Genomic DNA, 15,715 nt, shown 5'->3' with positions numbered 1-15,715 from the left:
CAAAATACTGAAAACAAAATGTTTGATGCTCTCAAAAGAAATGCTCAGTGCGAGAGCCCCCAGCCTTGGGACTTACGCCCACCTTTGCCAAGACAGCTTATTGGGGTGGGGCTGCTGCACATGCTACAGCTTCTTGGAGCCACAGGTGAGAGTTGAGTGCCAGAGAGACAGCAGAGGTGCATGAGCAGCTCTGAAAAGGGCTCAGCAAGCCTTTCCTTTGTATCTAGCTTCACAAGATGTAACCTTGGCGCAGCCCCGACTTGGCCTTCTATTAATAAAGAGGCTCCAGGCTGTGGGTGCAAGATGGAAATGCAGGAGGAGGAAGAGGTGCCAGCTGTGGTGGCAGGTTGGGCTAATTGCTGGTAAAGTTCCTCTGGAGACTTCTGGGAAATGGCCACCCGAGGTCTCGTTTATCAGGCATCGTGGCTGTGCCGTTGGTTGTCTTTTGCCCAACAGGAAGTTCCCATGGTGGGTGACCTAGCTAGTGGGAATAGCTCATCTGTGGGGGTTGGGGATGGGGAAGAGAGGAGGGGAGGGGAGAGAAGGGAGGAAGAAGACTGTTGGTATAATCATACTGCTCTAATACCCGTCTCCCCCCATTATCCTCACTCCTTTTCCCTTCCCAGAGACTTAGAACTGAGAAAGGTCACAGTTCCCTGTCTTCAAACGGGTCAAAGAGACAGAGGGCTGCCCATCCTGCTTTTCAGAGTTGGGTAGATGACAAACTTCCCTAGTGTGATTCCCTCACACAAAGCAAGCATTCATGCAGAGGTCAGAAGAAGTGATACAAGGACACTCTCAAGGTCTGCCTGAAGAACTTTGGTGTTGCTTGGGAGACATGGGAGACACTGGCCTGGAGTGCCCTCATCAATGAAGGTGCCGTGCTCTATGAGCAAAGAGGAATTGTAGTAGTTCAAAAGAAATGTGAGATGTGCAAATTTAGAAACATCTCCATCCCAAATGTTCAAACGGATTATTTGGGCCCAATTTGTGGTAGGGTCTTCCAAGCTCGAATTGGTCTGATCAGCCACAGTTGGACACAATAAACTTTGACCCTGACATTGTGATGTCATTTTTGTCCTTTTCCAAGTATGAAGGACAACAACAACCACAACCACCACCACCACTCTACATAGGAAGGAAAAAAATAAGCATTTATTAAACACCTCCTGTATGCCAGGCACTGTGTGCTCAGTGATTTATAAATATTATCTCATTTGATCCTTACAACAACCCTGAGGGGCTATCATTATCTCCACTTTACAGCTGAGGAAACCAGCAGATAGAGGTTAAGAGATTTGCCCAGAGTCCCACAGCTATTAAGTTTCTGAGGTCACATTTGAACTCATCTTCTTGTCTCCAGGTCTAGAGCTCTATCCACTGATCTGCCCAGCTGTTTCAATCATACCCAATCCCAACTTAGATTAATTTCCTTGGAGGAAATTAAGTTCTTGATCGAGAACTAAAGGGTCCTTAGAGGTCACCTAATTCAATTCCTATCATTTTATCAAAGATGAAACTACCTGACCTGAGTCTTTCTTACCAAAGAAGCCCATTTATATTCGTTGGATCTTTTGTACACGTGGAGAATCCAAGAAGTCCAGCATGGTCCTGCCATTTTTGAAGTGAAGTGGATAGAGGGTTGACCTTAGTTTCTGGATGGACCAGGGGTCAATTCCATCCTCTACCACAAACTGGGTTTGTGACCTCAGGGCAAATGATTTATTTTCTCTCAGGACCAGAGGTGACTCTAGGACTATACAGTTGCTTATCTATATTGTCAAAGGGAGTTTCCACACCAGGAGGAGATTAAATACATCAGTGAAATCACAGGCTAGGGGGGAAAATTGCAAACCCCCTTGGGAGGGGTGGCAATTTCTTCTCTCCCTGTTGAGAATTAGAAGCAGCACAGATGGGCTCAGAGTGCAGAAGACTTGGATTCAAGTCCTACCTCAGACACTGACTAGCTATGTAACACCTAGTTGAACAGTGGACAGATAACTTCTTGGGGCTTAGTTTTCTCATCTGTGAAGCGAGAAATCATGACCTTTAAGGTCCCTAGACTCACAGGTATGGGACATTGTTTCTTTCTTCTTCGTTTTTTGTTTTTGAGGAGGACCAATGATATCACTGATGTGAATTGTGAGTGGATTGGATTTCAGTGAGGCAGGGCTGTGCAAAGTCATCAGCCTCACTGTCTCCTCCAGAGTCACTGGGGTGTAGCGGCAAGACATAGTGGCAGGACAACTGGCGATGGCCCTGGATGCGGTACAAGACCTTGGCCTTTTTAAGCTACAGAAAGAGACAATGTTGAACCCAAAGGAGTGACTCTTTAATGGTGGGATTCCAGGCACCAATGAGGGGAATATCTGGAGCCTGAGGAGCTTTCCCTGAATTAGATGCAGCAAAGGCATATGGCTCCTAGATCACAGAGCTAGCTAAACTTGAAACGGACCTTTGAGGCCATTTATTCCCACTCCATCATTTGTCAGGTAAGGAGACTAAAAGCCCAGGTAAGTGAAGGTCACACAGGTAGCAGAGGCAAGGTCTTCTTTGAAACTCAGGTTTTCTGACTCCAGAGACAATGATCTTTCTATTGTACCACACTCCCTTTGGTGTGTGTGTGTGTGTGTGTGTGTGTGTGTGTGTGTGTGTGTGTACAGGTAGATGGAATGAGAGCATCAAGAGATCTGGTTTTGAGACTAGGTTCTCCCACTTAATGAGCTGTGTGTCTTTGGATAAGTCCTTTCTCCTTTTGAATGAACGTTTCTTTTCCTGGCTGCCTAAAAGCAATCCTTCCTCAATGCTCTGCCCTTGGCTCTCTTCAGCGAGACTTCCGAAGCATACTTTCTGCTTTCCTGCCTGTGTGTCTTTGCCCGCATGGTTCCCTTTTCTTAGAACGTCCTCCCCTGATTTCTTTGGGTGGAAATCCAACCCATCCTTTAATGCTTGGCTCTAACCTCTTCCTTCCAGCTTTCCCTACTTCCTCCAGCTCAGGCAGCATCACAGAACACCAGAGCTGGAAGAAACTGAGGAGAATTTGCCAGTCCAACCCACCTCCTTCATTTTCCCAATGAGAAAGCGGAGCCTTGCTTTTTATCTGTCAGATGGGGGTAACAAAACTCGGCTGCACTTTGTAAACCATAAAATCCTCCACGAATGTGAGCCATTACTTACCTCATGAAGTTGGAGTGAGGAAAGAACTTTGTTAAAGTGCTATATATAAATGTGAACTATGATTATTATTATCTACATGGGGGCAGTGGGAAAAGCATTGGACTGGGAGTTAGAAGAGCTGGACTGGAATGAGAATGGACTTGGTTCAAGCCCCAGCAGTCACTCACTAAGCGTATGACTTTAGATGTCTCATTTAATCTTTCTGTGCCTCAGTTTCCTCAGGTACAAAATAAGTGTGTGTGTGTGTGTGTGTTGGGGGGGGTGGCAGATTGGACTTAAATGACCTCTAACGTCCCTTTCAGATCTAAACCTTTGAACCTGGGGACTTCAGAAATCATCAAATACACATTCTTCCATTTAGAGGTGAGGGAACTGAGGCCTAGAGTCGCAGAACTAGCAAAAGTCTGAGGTAGGATTTGAACCCAGATCATCCCAACTCTGGGTTCAGCGGAATGTCCACTGATCCTATACAACCATGAGGTTGGTTTATGAATGGTGATTTAATCTACTTTGGCCTACAAGTGGTTTGTTTCTTCCTTTTGTGTGTGTCTCTCCTTCCTCAGTTCTCTGTACAGGAATCTGTTCATAGAATAACCCCAAGGTGAGATGTTTAAGGGCTCAGGACGTTGTTTCTCTTTCTTCTTCTCTTGCGAAAGGGCAGGCTACCCCCAGATCCCAAGTCCTCTTGTGAAATGCACTGTATGTTTCCCCCTTTCTTTTCTTTTCTTTTTTTTTTTTTGATAAGGAGTCATCCTCCTTTTTTTTTGTTGTTGTTGTATATTTTTTATTGGTGATTTTTAAAATAAGTTTATTTTTAGTTTTCAACATTCACTGTTTCTCCATTTCTTTCCCCCTCCCCATTCTCACACTGAGGTGGCTACCTCCTTGACTTTCATATCTCCTTCCTGGCCCTTTCTGCTGGAGGAGATGAAGCCTCCGCCCTCATGGTCCTCCACTGCTCCCCCTTTGGGGGCTGCTCATCTCTCCTAAGAGTTAGTGCTGCCCCAACAGTAACACAGGATTGGGAAACCAGAGGTCTGGCCAAGTGGGGAAACATGGACCCCCTAGTACTTTCCCAGTTCCTGAGCTTCCTCTGTGCCTGCTGTGTGTGTGAGCCTAGTGAGTGCGTGCATATGTGTGTGTGTGTGTGTGTGTGTGTGTGTGTGTGTGTATGTGTGTGTGTGTGTGTAGGAGTTCATGGCTCGGAGCTTCAATGTGGATATGCATCCTGCTGTAACCATCACAGACCTGAAAGCTGGAAGGGACCTTAGAATTACCCGGTCCAATGCCTTCATTTTACAGATGAGAAAACCAAGGTCCAGAGATTCATAAAATGACTTGCCAAAGGTCGCATGTTTAGTTAATAGCAGAAGCAGATTGGAACTCGGGTCCTCTGATTCCAAGAGCAGGGCTGCTTCTCAGGGCTTTTTTTCTTCGTCTATTTAATGGGAATACAGATTGCTCCTTTTCAGGTGGAGAATGGGGATAAAACGATACGGTGAACAGGAAGTTTAGATATGATCATTGGATGATGATGGAAAGGGCCTTCTCAGTTACCTAGTCTGGCTTCTTCTTTCTACAGCTAAGGAGACTGAGGCCCATAGAGGATAAGTGATTTGCCCAAGGTCACCCAGCCAGTAAACAGCAGAGACAGATTTGAACCCGAGTTCATCTGACTCCAAATTCTTTCCATGATGTGTGTGTGTGTGTGTGTGTGGACCTCTGTACGTGCATGTGTGTGTATGTGATTGAGGACAAACTTTGCCTGCTTCACCATTTTGCCGGGACCAGACGAGGGAACGTGTGTTCTCAAGATCGAGGGCAGAGTGCAATGAGTCAGGATGACTCAGGTGCCCAGGAGGCCACTGGCCAGGGGCACTGATAGCATGTGATGGGTTAAGGGGAAAAAGGTAGCAGAGATTGGGATAACTAGGTGACTGGGAAGCTTGAGGCTATGTCTTCGCCTTCCCCAGAGGCTGGGGCCTGAGAATACAGAAGAGATTTCCACTTTTCTCCAATGCATTTGGATTAGTCCAGCTCAGATAGATGATATGATAGATGATACAACCCCTTGGGGGATTTCTCTGACAGCTTGACCAGCGCATGCATTTTCTGCCCTCCACTTATGAGGATGGAAGGTTCTTGTCCCTCATCACTGGGACACACGGTTCTTCAGCAGTTTTTTTTTTTTTAAAGATGGGGATGACAATACATCGATCTACCCACACTCTCCCTTGGTCTTCTCCTGTCCAATGACACTTATGTGTTCTGAGTTAGGTTTATGGATTCCACCTGTAGCTAGGAAATAGAACTACTCTCTTTTCAAAGCTAAGGAACTTGGACGGGTTGGGGAGTGGGGCGCAGAGAATAGGTGATCTTGACCCTTGCTGGCATCCTGCTGTACCCACAGAGCTCCTTGGTCCTTTATTTGCCTACAGCACCCTTATCCTCTGACATTCCAGGATTCTGAGCTTTAAGTCTCTGACCCTGCAAAGCCACAAATTGCCCTGCTGCAAGGGAATGGCTCCATGATGTTCCCTCTCTGACTCTCTGTTTATAAGCCAAGAGTTAGGCCAGGACTGGCTAAAGATAGGGAATGCTGGGCCCCAGCAGAAGAATTATGGGTCTGTGTCCAGCCCCACTTACACGGTGATGATTATATGGTGGGCAGTGTGGGCCCAGACACTGTAATCTGCCTCTGTGCCAGGCCCAAGGCCCCAAGGCCCCAAGGCCTCATTTCCTTCTGCTTTTTTACAACTGTGATGGGAGAGGCCCTTGCTTCAGTCACTGGGCATGGGGCAGAAAACACAGTGAGAGGAAGAATGAGGAAAGCTAGAGGGAGGGTGACTGGGGGAAAGGAGAAGGGATAAGGAAGGGGAATAAGAGAAGAAGGGGGAAAGGGAGAAGATTAAGGGAAGAGAGCAAGGGGAGGGGGGAAGGAGAGGAATTTGAGTGTACTAGAGTGGCATTTGGGAAGACACGTGGCTCCTGCCTTATCTGCCACAACTAGACTTCCCCAAAGGCATGGATAAAAAGCAATACAATCACATGATTCTAGTCCATTTGCTTTTCCATAAATAATCTCTATAGAATGAAAATATTAACTAATAACTAATTACTGACTCTAACATAGCATTACGAAAAGAGCAACATTTCAGGCAAGATTTGAAAACACTGAGGTATAATCTAGTACCCTTCTCACTAGTTCTTAACTGTGTTAGTCAGTATTTACTCATATATTTGTTCCATTAGATTGGTAGCTCCTCAAGGGCAGAGAATCTTTTTCTCTCTCTCTCTCTCTTTCTCTCTCTCTCTCTCTCTCTCTCTCTCTTTTTGGTATCCCTAGTTTTTAGCACAGTACCTGGAACATAGTAGGCACTTAATATATGTTTACTGATTGATTGGATACTGCTAAATATAAGGCAATTTCCTCAGCTCTTTTTAATAGTTTACTCAGACTCTTTTTCTTTGTACAGAAAAACACTGATTTTCTGTCCCATACAGCTTGGTCAAAACTAGAAGAAGAAAAATAGATTATGAGAAAGCAGCATTTTCCAATCAGATGGGATTTGTCCGACCAAGGAGCCAGCTTTTATGTCCCTTAACCCCCTCCTCCCAATAGGCAGCTTTAACTTATGGCTCGTTGCTTTTTTAAGTGCTGTAGATTTTCAGAAATTTTACAAGGTTGACTTCTGACACAGTCCTTTGACACGGTCTGCTTTTGATTAAAAAGGCCTTGCCTTTTAAAATATTCTGAACATGCTTCGAAGAATACACTGGAATGTTTTGTAAACAGAGATATATTGCAATTTCTTTCCATTACTTGTCCTTCAAGGCCCAACTCACGACTCATCTCTTTCAAGAAGCCTTCCCTGGCTACTGCAACCAACAATGATTTCTGTATTTTTGAAATACAGAAGAACAAGCCTACAGAAGGTGTTGGCCAATCTATTAAGGATAAAGTCTTTCAAAGGACTCCATTGTACCAGAAATTCTGTCTTGAGCAGGAGCCAGGTTGGAATAGCAGAGGCAAGTCTAAATCCAACAAGAACCTGGTTGGAAAATCTAGCCCATAGAAAGGAATTGAAATTAAAATTGGGAACTGAATTAGACCCTCTCGAATCAAGAGGATCCAAAGAATGGTAAACCAGAAGTCTAAGAAACAAATCTAACTGGTTACTCATAGCAATATTCAGGTTCCGGATTCTGGTACTGCCCTTGGTGGGTAGTTTGCATGCACGTATCTCACCTCCCTTGTGTATAAACACTGTTCTTTACCTTCACCCCTTGCCAAGACATTTTTCCAACTTCCCAAAGCCTCTGAATCTATGAATGGTAGGTTCTAGAGGCCTCTTCTCTAAACTTCTATAGAAACAAACATAGTTAATGCCTGTTGTATGCAGAACTAAGGGAGGTACAAAATTTAGATAAGATCTTGTCCCTGTCCTCATGGAGTTTATGGTCTGGTAGGGGGTTATGATAAGTTTGTAAGGAGTATGGTACGATGGTATAAGCACTGGATTTGGATTCAGAAAGCATGGGTTTAAATCTTATCAGTTGTGTGACCCTGAGCAAGTAATTCTCATGTTCCGAATTTCAGTTTCCTCATAGGTAAAATGAAGTAATAATTATATAACCCATCTTATGCGGTAGTTGTGGCGAAAGGACTTTGTGGTGTTTAAAGCAGGCCTGCACAATATATGGCCCACAAGCAGCCCACCAAAGGATTTCAGGCTGCCCTCCAAAAATATAGAGTGCTTTGTCTATGCCCCACCTAACCTGTCTTCCACCAGTCACTATTGTGCCTGTCATGTAACTTGGTGGGTGGGTTGCCACAGCGCACGGTCTCCTTTTTGGCATGTGACCTGTGGCAACCAACCATCGTCATTCTGTCTCTAGTGTTAGAGCAGTGATTTCATGATAGATAAAAATCTTGAGTAATAAGTGTAATTAATTGATATCAATTGAAATTTCCCTTTTTAAAAAATATGGTTTATTTGCAAAATGGTTTAATTATTAATTATGCCTTTACTTGGAAAGTGAGCCGCTAAAAACCATCTGTAGTCTGAAGAAGTTTAGTGTATTTTAATTTTGGCCCCTAGCTACTGCCACGTTGTGCAGGTCTGCCTTTAAAGCATGCAGATCATATAGATGTGAGCTATTATAATACAAACAGAATCTGGTAAATATGTAAAAGAACTCCAAGGAAGGAAAGAATGTTTTGACTTTGGGGAATCATTAGGAGGTTCTTAGAGGAAGTGGCATTTAAGTTGGACTTTGAAGGACGGATAGGATTCTTTAGATTAGGACTGGGAGGGAGGACATTCCAGGAATGTAGGATGTGTATATAAGGTGGGGGAGGGGATCTCGCCTTCTCCAGGAAGCCTTTCCCAATCCTTTTTAATTCTAGTGTCTTCCCTAGGTTGATCATCTCCAATTTATCTGGTATATAGCTTGTTAATACATAGTTGTGTGTTGTCTCTCCCATTTATCTGTGACTTCCTTGAGAACCAGGATAATTTTTGCCTTTCTTCATATCCCTAGCACTTAGCATAGTGCCTGGCACATAGTAGGCACTTAATGTTGTTCATCCTTCATTGTTTTAACCAGACCAATGATATCACAGGGATTAAAGTGAGACAGAGTTGCACAAACTCATCAGCCTCATTCTCTCTTCCTGAGTCATCAAAGTCTAGTAGCAAGACAGAAGTCAAGATGACTGGAGATGGCCTGGGATGCAGTGGATGACCCTGGCATCTTTGATGCTGACTGAGCTCTAAGCCCTTCACAGCGCCTGCTTCAGCCTCCTTTTGCCCATTCTGCCAAGGGAAGTCTTCATATGTGTAGAGCAGACATCCCTCTAACTCATCGATGGGTTTGAGGCCTGCTGGCCACCCTCGATCTGGTTTAGCCTGTCTTCTGAGACAGTTTTGCCAGACTATGGCTATTGAGCAAGCTTTTACTTCTTGGAGCCACAGGTGAGAGTTGGGGAAAGGTGGACACCAAAGGTGGGTGAGCAGCCCTGAAAAGGGCTCAGCAAACCCTCATACCAGAGGTGCTGTTCCTCCCTGAGCACCCCATACACCCCAGGTACTTAGTAAATGTTGATTGACTAAGTGGAAAAACAAGGGATGCATCTAGCAGATGAAAGAGAGAAGCTTGTTTTTGAAACTTCCCTCCCCAACTTGGGCACGTGGGATCATGGGATCTAAAGCTTGAAGACACCCTCCCATCCTCAATTTACAGATGAGGAAACTGTTCCTGAAGATGAGAAGTGACTTGAGTAAGGACTTGCAGTCAATAATCAGCAAAACCAGGACTTGAACCAGGTTCTCTGACTTCCTTTCAAAGGTCTCCAATAAACTGAAAAGAATTTGAAAAAGATGGCCCAGAGAGCCAGGTGAATGAGGGTGGAGGGAAAGGGTCCCCTGGCTTCCCGGGCATCCTCTCAGTTATTTATACAGCTCAGGTATTTATACAGCCACAATAGCACCGCAGTATCTGATTCTCACTTGGTTGGAATGAAGCAGTGAACTAAGTTTGGACTTTGGGCCCCACCTCTGGCCCTCATCTGGAAAAAAACTTTTTAGAATGTACTCCTTGCCTCCTGGGCCACCTTTGATCTTCGCTGCTATTCCACTACCACGGCTCTCCAGCCTGAGCCAGCGTCAGAGAATTAATAAGGAGTTGTTATTGGTCAAAGGTGAAATCAACAAGAGCTCAGGAAAACAACAGGTCCCCAATACCCCTGATTACCTGCTGGCATTAAGAATACCCAAGTCTGTTGGGGTTAGGGCGAGGGTTCCTGCTTCTCCAGCTCCACACTAGAGGTCAACTTATCTGACCCTCTGTCAGCAGGAAGGATGCCCCCACGCCACCCCACCCCACCCTAACTCCAGCCTAGGCAAATGAAAGATTTCCAAGGACAGAGATGCCATGGCCTCCCTTCCTCCCCCCATCCCCTCTATCCCAGTGCTTTTTGCTCTATTTAACAATGGAAAAGTTCCTTTTGTTATCTCGCTATTTTTTATTTTATTGTCTTTTTTATTCTGGGTTTTTTTGTCTTTTATTTTTTATTGTCTTTTAATGTCTAACTTCCATTATTCAACAAATGTTTATATGGTTACATCCTTACTATATGATATATAGGAATACAAAAATTAAAAAGGAAATAGTCTGTACCCTCAAGGAACTTAAATTCTGTTAGAAAAAAATAGCTCCTAGGCAGATAAATGAAAAACAGTAATAGCTAGCATTTATATAACTTCTAAGGTTTGCAAATTTTACATATGTTGATTTCATTAAGGCCTCCCAACAGTCTCATAATAAGGTAAGTGCTATCAGTATCCAGCGGTGGGATTCAAATAAATTAACAACTGGCTCTCCATGGAACCAAGCCAAGGTGTTGCTGCAGAAGTGGCTGGCGCAGGCCCAGCCCCTGATAACAACCAGGTCACTGAACTCAACCTAGAATTAGGCACCAGTTCTGCTGAACTGGTGCAAACCGGCTGAATCCCACCACTGAGTATTCCTATTTTACAAGTGAGGGAAACTGAGGCTGAGAGAGGTTAAAGAGCTTCCTCAGTGTCACACACCTAGTAAGGGTTTGAGGAGGAATTCAGACCTGCATTTCCCTGACCCCACATCCACTGCTCCATTCACGATACCACACTGCCTCCAGTTATGTCATTTGTCTGGGAGAGGGGTTAGGGAAGGAGAGCTAAGGGAGAACAGTAGTAACCTGGACTGGGGGTGGGGTATGAGGAGTGAGGGTATTTGGGAAATCACATGGGAAGTTTCAGATTCTAAGAGCTGGAGGTAAGGAGGCATTGGGGTCAGCCTGGGGAAAGGTCTGGAGACCAAAAAGACTGTGCAAGGTGGCACAGTGGATAGAGTGCCTGGCCTGGAGTCAGGAAAACTCATCATCCCGAGTTCCAGTCTAGCCTCAGACACTTCCTAGCTATGTGACCCTGGGCAAGTCACTTAACCCTGTTTGTCCCAGCTTCCTCATCTGTAAAATGAGCTGGAGGAAGAAATGGCAAACCACGCCAGCATCTTTGCCAAGAAAACCCCAAATGGGGCCATGAAGAGTCAGACCCAACTAAGCAACAAAAATATCATCTACGGTGCCTAATAGAGTGCTGTGTCCAATGACATGCCTGATACTTGTTTGCAAAATCAGCACCTGGACCCTTCATCCTCTGGAAGCTGGGGACAGCTAAAATCCAATAATGGTTCTATATCTGGCCATTTCTTTGAGGGTTCCCCCTATTCTGTGGATTCCTGGGTCTGGTGTCACAGCCTTTATTGATTTCTGGACTAGTCTTCTCTAAGAAGCCACCTTGGACTGCCTCTAGACCATTTTTCAGTGGTCCCTGACTCTTCCGTTACTCAGCATTTGGGTTTTCCATTTGTCATTATTATTCAGTTGTTTTAGTTATGTCTAACTCTTCATGACTCCATTTGGGGTTTTCTTGGCAAAGATACTGAAATGATTTGCCATTTCCTTTTCCAGCTCATTTGATACATAAGGAAAAAGGGTGAAGTGACTTGCCCAGGGTCACACAGCTACTAAATGTCTGAGGCTGGATTTGAACTTGGGAAGATGAGTCTTCTTGAATCCAGGCCCAGCATTCTATCCACTGTGCCACCTAGCGGCCCCTTCCCATCTGTAGAATATAATTTTACCTTTATTGACACTGTTTCTTTTAATTGTTCTCAGTTCATTTCATACCTGAGGATTTCTCGATCTCATCCAGATGAGTATATATTCAAGAGCAGGCTGTGACTTTTGATTAACTTGTATTTCCTACCCCAATCTGTCCTTTCTCTCTCCACCCCAAAGACTGCTATGTACAGGGGTCTGCACATAGCAGGCATGAAAGAATATTTATCAAAAAACTCAGCTCCATGGGTCTTAAACAAGTGAACAAATAGGCAAGTAGGTAGGGAGGTAGATAGATAGATAGATAGATAGATAGATAGATAGATAGATAAACCCTTTGTCTCCTCTAAAACTGCTCCCACCCCAGTACAGGCCCTGATCTCTCAGGCCTGGACCTTTACGATGGCCTGTTGGTTGATCTCATGATGTGGATGTAAAGTCCTCAACTCTTCCTACTCCATCTTCAACTCAGCTGTTAAATTAATGTTCCTAAAGCACCCTCCCCTTCCCTCCTCCCACCCACTCTTTTCAGTAAACTCCAGTGCCTCCTTAATCACATCCACGATCAAATATAAAATCCTCTGTTTGATTTTCAAAGCCCTTCACAATCTGGCCCCTTCCCACCTTTCCAGTCTTCTTATATCTTACTTCTTCTCATGGACAATTTGAATACATGACATTGCTATTCCTCTAACAGGACACTCCATCTGCAGACTCTTTAAAATTTTACCAACTGTTCCCCATGCCTAGAATTCTCTTCTTCCTCATCTTTGGCTTCTGGCTTCCTTGAAGTCCCGGCTAAAATCTTCTTTGAGAAGCCTTTCCTGATTTCCCTCCTAATGCTATGACCTTCCCTTTATTAATTAAATCCAATTTATCCTATACATACCTTGTTTGTACACAGTTGTTTTCATACTGTCTTCATTAAATCAAATGAAATAATATTTGTAATAAATATGTATAAAAAGTGCTTAGTACAATGCTTATATAGCACATAGTGGGGGCTATATAAATGGCTATTCCCTCCTTCCCTCCTCTCTCATTAGACTGTAAGATTCTTGAGAGCACAGACTGACTTTTGCCTTTCTTTGTATCCCAAGGGCTTAATACATAGTGCCTGGAATGTGGTGAGAGCTCATTGATTGACTGACTGACTGACAGACAGATAATGCATTTATTAAATGTCAGCTATGTGCCAGCCACTATGCTAATTGTTGGGATACACATGACAGCCAATCAGGAGTTATGGAAGAGGAGCTGGGCGAAGGAGTCCAGGCTTCAGCGAGATGAAGCATATCTCCTACAGTGCCTAACATAGTGTTCTGCACACATGAGATGCTTAATACTCATTTGCAAAAATTAAATTCGGTTCCTTCTCTTCCCTTCCCCAGCACCTAGATCTTTTATCCTTGTGGAAGCTGGGGACAGCTACAAATCAGTGGTTGTATCTTTGACCATTCCTTTGAAGGCTGATGTCATGGGTCTGTATTGATAACAGTGGTCCAGAGAAGTAGTGATTTCTCAAGGTCAAAGTCATTTTATATTTACTCTCCATATATTTTGTATTTACTTATCTCTATCTAGTTTCCACCCAGTAGGACCTGAGCTCTTTGAGGAAAGGGAGTGTTTCCTTCTTTTTTTTCTTTTAATCCACAGTAACTGGCATATAGTAAGTGCTTAATAAATGTTTGTTGAATTCCCCTTTTAGAAAGCAAGCTCATTTCAAGTAGGGATTGTTCCGTTCTTTGTACTTATTTGTCTGGAAAAGAGCTGGAGGTTAATTTAGTGGACTCCAAATTAGTTAACAGTGTTATGGACAACAAAGAAAGCCAGTGGGAATATTGGCTTCATTAAGAGAGGAAGAACAAAAACCAAAAAAAAAAAAAAAAAAGAGAGAGAGAGGAAGAAGAAAGTGAAAGTCCTGCTGTATGTACACTGCCCTAGTCAGCTCACATCAGGGTGTTGTGTTTAGTTTAGGCACCCCAGTTTAGGAAGGACACTGATAAACTGGCAGCAGCCAGAAGAGGAAAATCAGGACAATGAAAGGACTTTACATCCACATCATGAGAATTGACAAAAAGAACTGGGTATGTCTTGTATGAATGAGAGAAGCCTTAGGGAAGATGGGGAATGACATTGTAGCTGTGTTCAAATATTGAAAGAGCTATACGGAACAGGGATTACATTTATTTGTTTTGTTTGATCCCATAAAGAAAAAAATTGGAGCCCTTGCACTGAGGTGAGTTGTCAGAAAGAGGCTTGCAGAAAAACTCTCTAGTCATTAGAGCTATCCATCTGTGGGAAGGGATGCTTTGGGAGGTAGTGGGTTCCCTGTCACCAGAAGCCTGCAAGTAAAGACTCCATGACCATGCGGCAGGTATGTTATGTGGATGCCATTCTGGGGAATGGTTAGACCAGATGGTCACCTAGGTTCCTTCCGATGCTAATATTCATCGATTTTGTGCACAGTGACAAAGATATGGACCCTGCCCTTGTCGGTACAGATAGACATTCTAAGCCATTAGCTAATTTGATTTTTTTAAGAAGAGGAAAACAAATCACCAATATCAAAAATGAAAAGGAGAATGAAGAAAAAATAAAGGAAATTATCAGAAGTCATTTTGCCCGACTATATGCCAATGGCGCAGACAGTTTAAATGAAATGGATGAACATTTAGAAATATAGAAAATGCCCAGATTAACAGAACAGTAAATAAAGAATTTAAATAACACAATCTCCAGAGGAAGAAACTGAATGAGCGAACAGTAGAATGCCATTAAGTCAAGACATCAGTGGGCAGAAGAATACACAAAGAATATACAAAATCACCGAAGGATATGCAAAAAAAATATACAAAATTGCTAGCATTTATATAATACATTAAGGATTACAGAGCACTCTGCAACTATCATATCATTTGGTCCTTACAACAAAGCCTGGGGGGATAGGCATTATTATTATTATTATTATTATTATTATATCCATTTCCTAGGTGAAGAAACTGAGGCTGAGAGATCCTTGGTGACTTGCCCAGAGACATACAACTAGTATGTGTTTGAAGCTGAATTTGAACTCAGGTCTTCCTCATGCCAGATTCAATGCTCTAAGCATTGCGTCACCTGCTACCTTAATGAAGGAGGGAAGAAAGCTATTGGATTTCTCCTTGATCAGCCTAGTAAGCCTTCCTGGAGGAGGGGGCATTTCTGTTCCTATGATTCGATTTAAAGATTGTTACTGTCATGGGTACTCTTTATTACCATTGGGAGCAGCAAGTTAGCAGTGTGGAAAATCTGTTTGCATCTGTCTGTACATGTTCTATTGTTATCTTTTGGATATGTCACCGATATTACTGACTGTGCCTCTTCCTGGATGATGCAACAAAAAAAAAAGTGGGCTCTCACTGAAACAGGAAGGATTGAGGTTACAGACCAGGTGGTGGACTAACTGATTGGCGGGAAACATTGGGGTAGAGGAGAAAGGGCAACGTGAGATCTATTTTCTGAGGCATCACTAAAGATCAGAGAGCAGTCTCCTCCCTTCTTCTATGGGCTCAGCTGCCCAGCTTTCTGGAAGTTGGAGACGGACACGAAAGGGTCCTGAGAATTTGAGGTTGGTGCCAGGAAAACCCACCCTTTTCTCCATGTGCCTACCTGGGTTGGGTCTGACACTTTGGAACAATATATCAAAACACATTCAAGAGAGAGAAGCTGTTTTCCCCCCTCACATCAGTCTCAGGGGTCCAAAGTCCAGTGGGGGTGATTCTGTCATCCCTTCCCAGGGATATTAAAGGGCCGCCACCTACTCCAGCTATGTTAATGATTACCCTGGTGCTGTTGGCTTACATACTGACCCAGGTGTGTGTATGTGTATAA

Source organism: Trichosurus vulpecula, chromosome 7 (assembly GCF_011100635.1).
Source record: "Trichosurus vulpecula isolate mTriVul1 chromosome 7, mTriVul1.pri, whole genome shotgun sequence".
Classification (NCBI taxonomy): Eukaryota; Metazoa; Chordata; class Mammalia; order Diprotodontia; family Phalangeridae; genus Trichosurus; species Trichosurus vulpecula.
The sequence above is the reverse complement of the archived record's forward strand: the minus strand, read 5'-3'. Positions refer to the sequence as shown.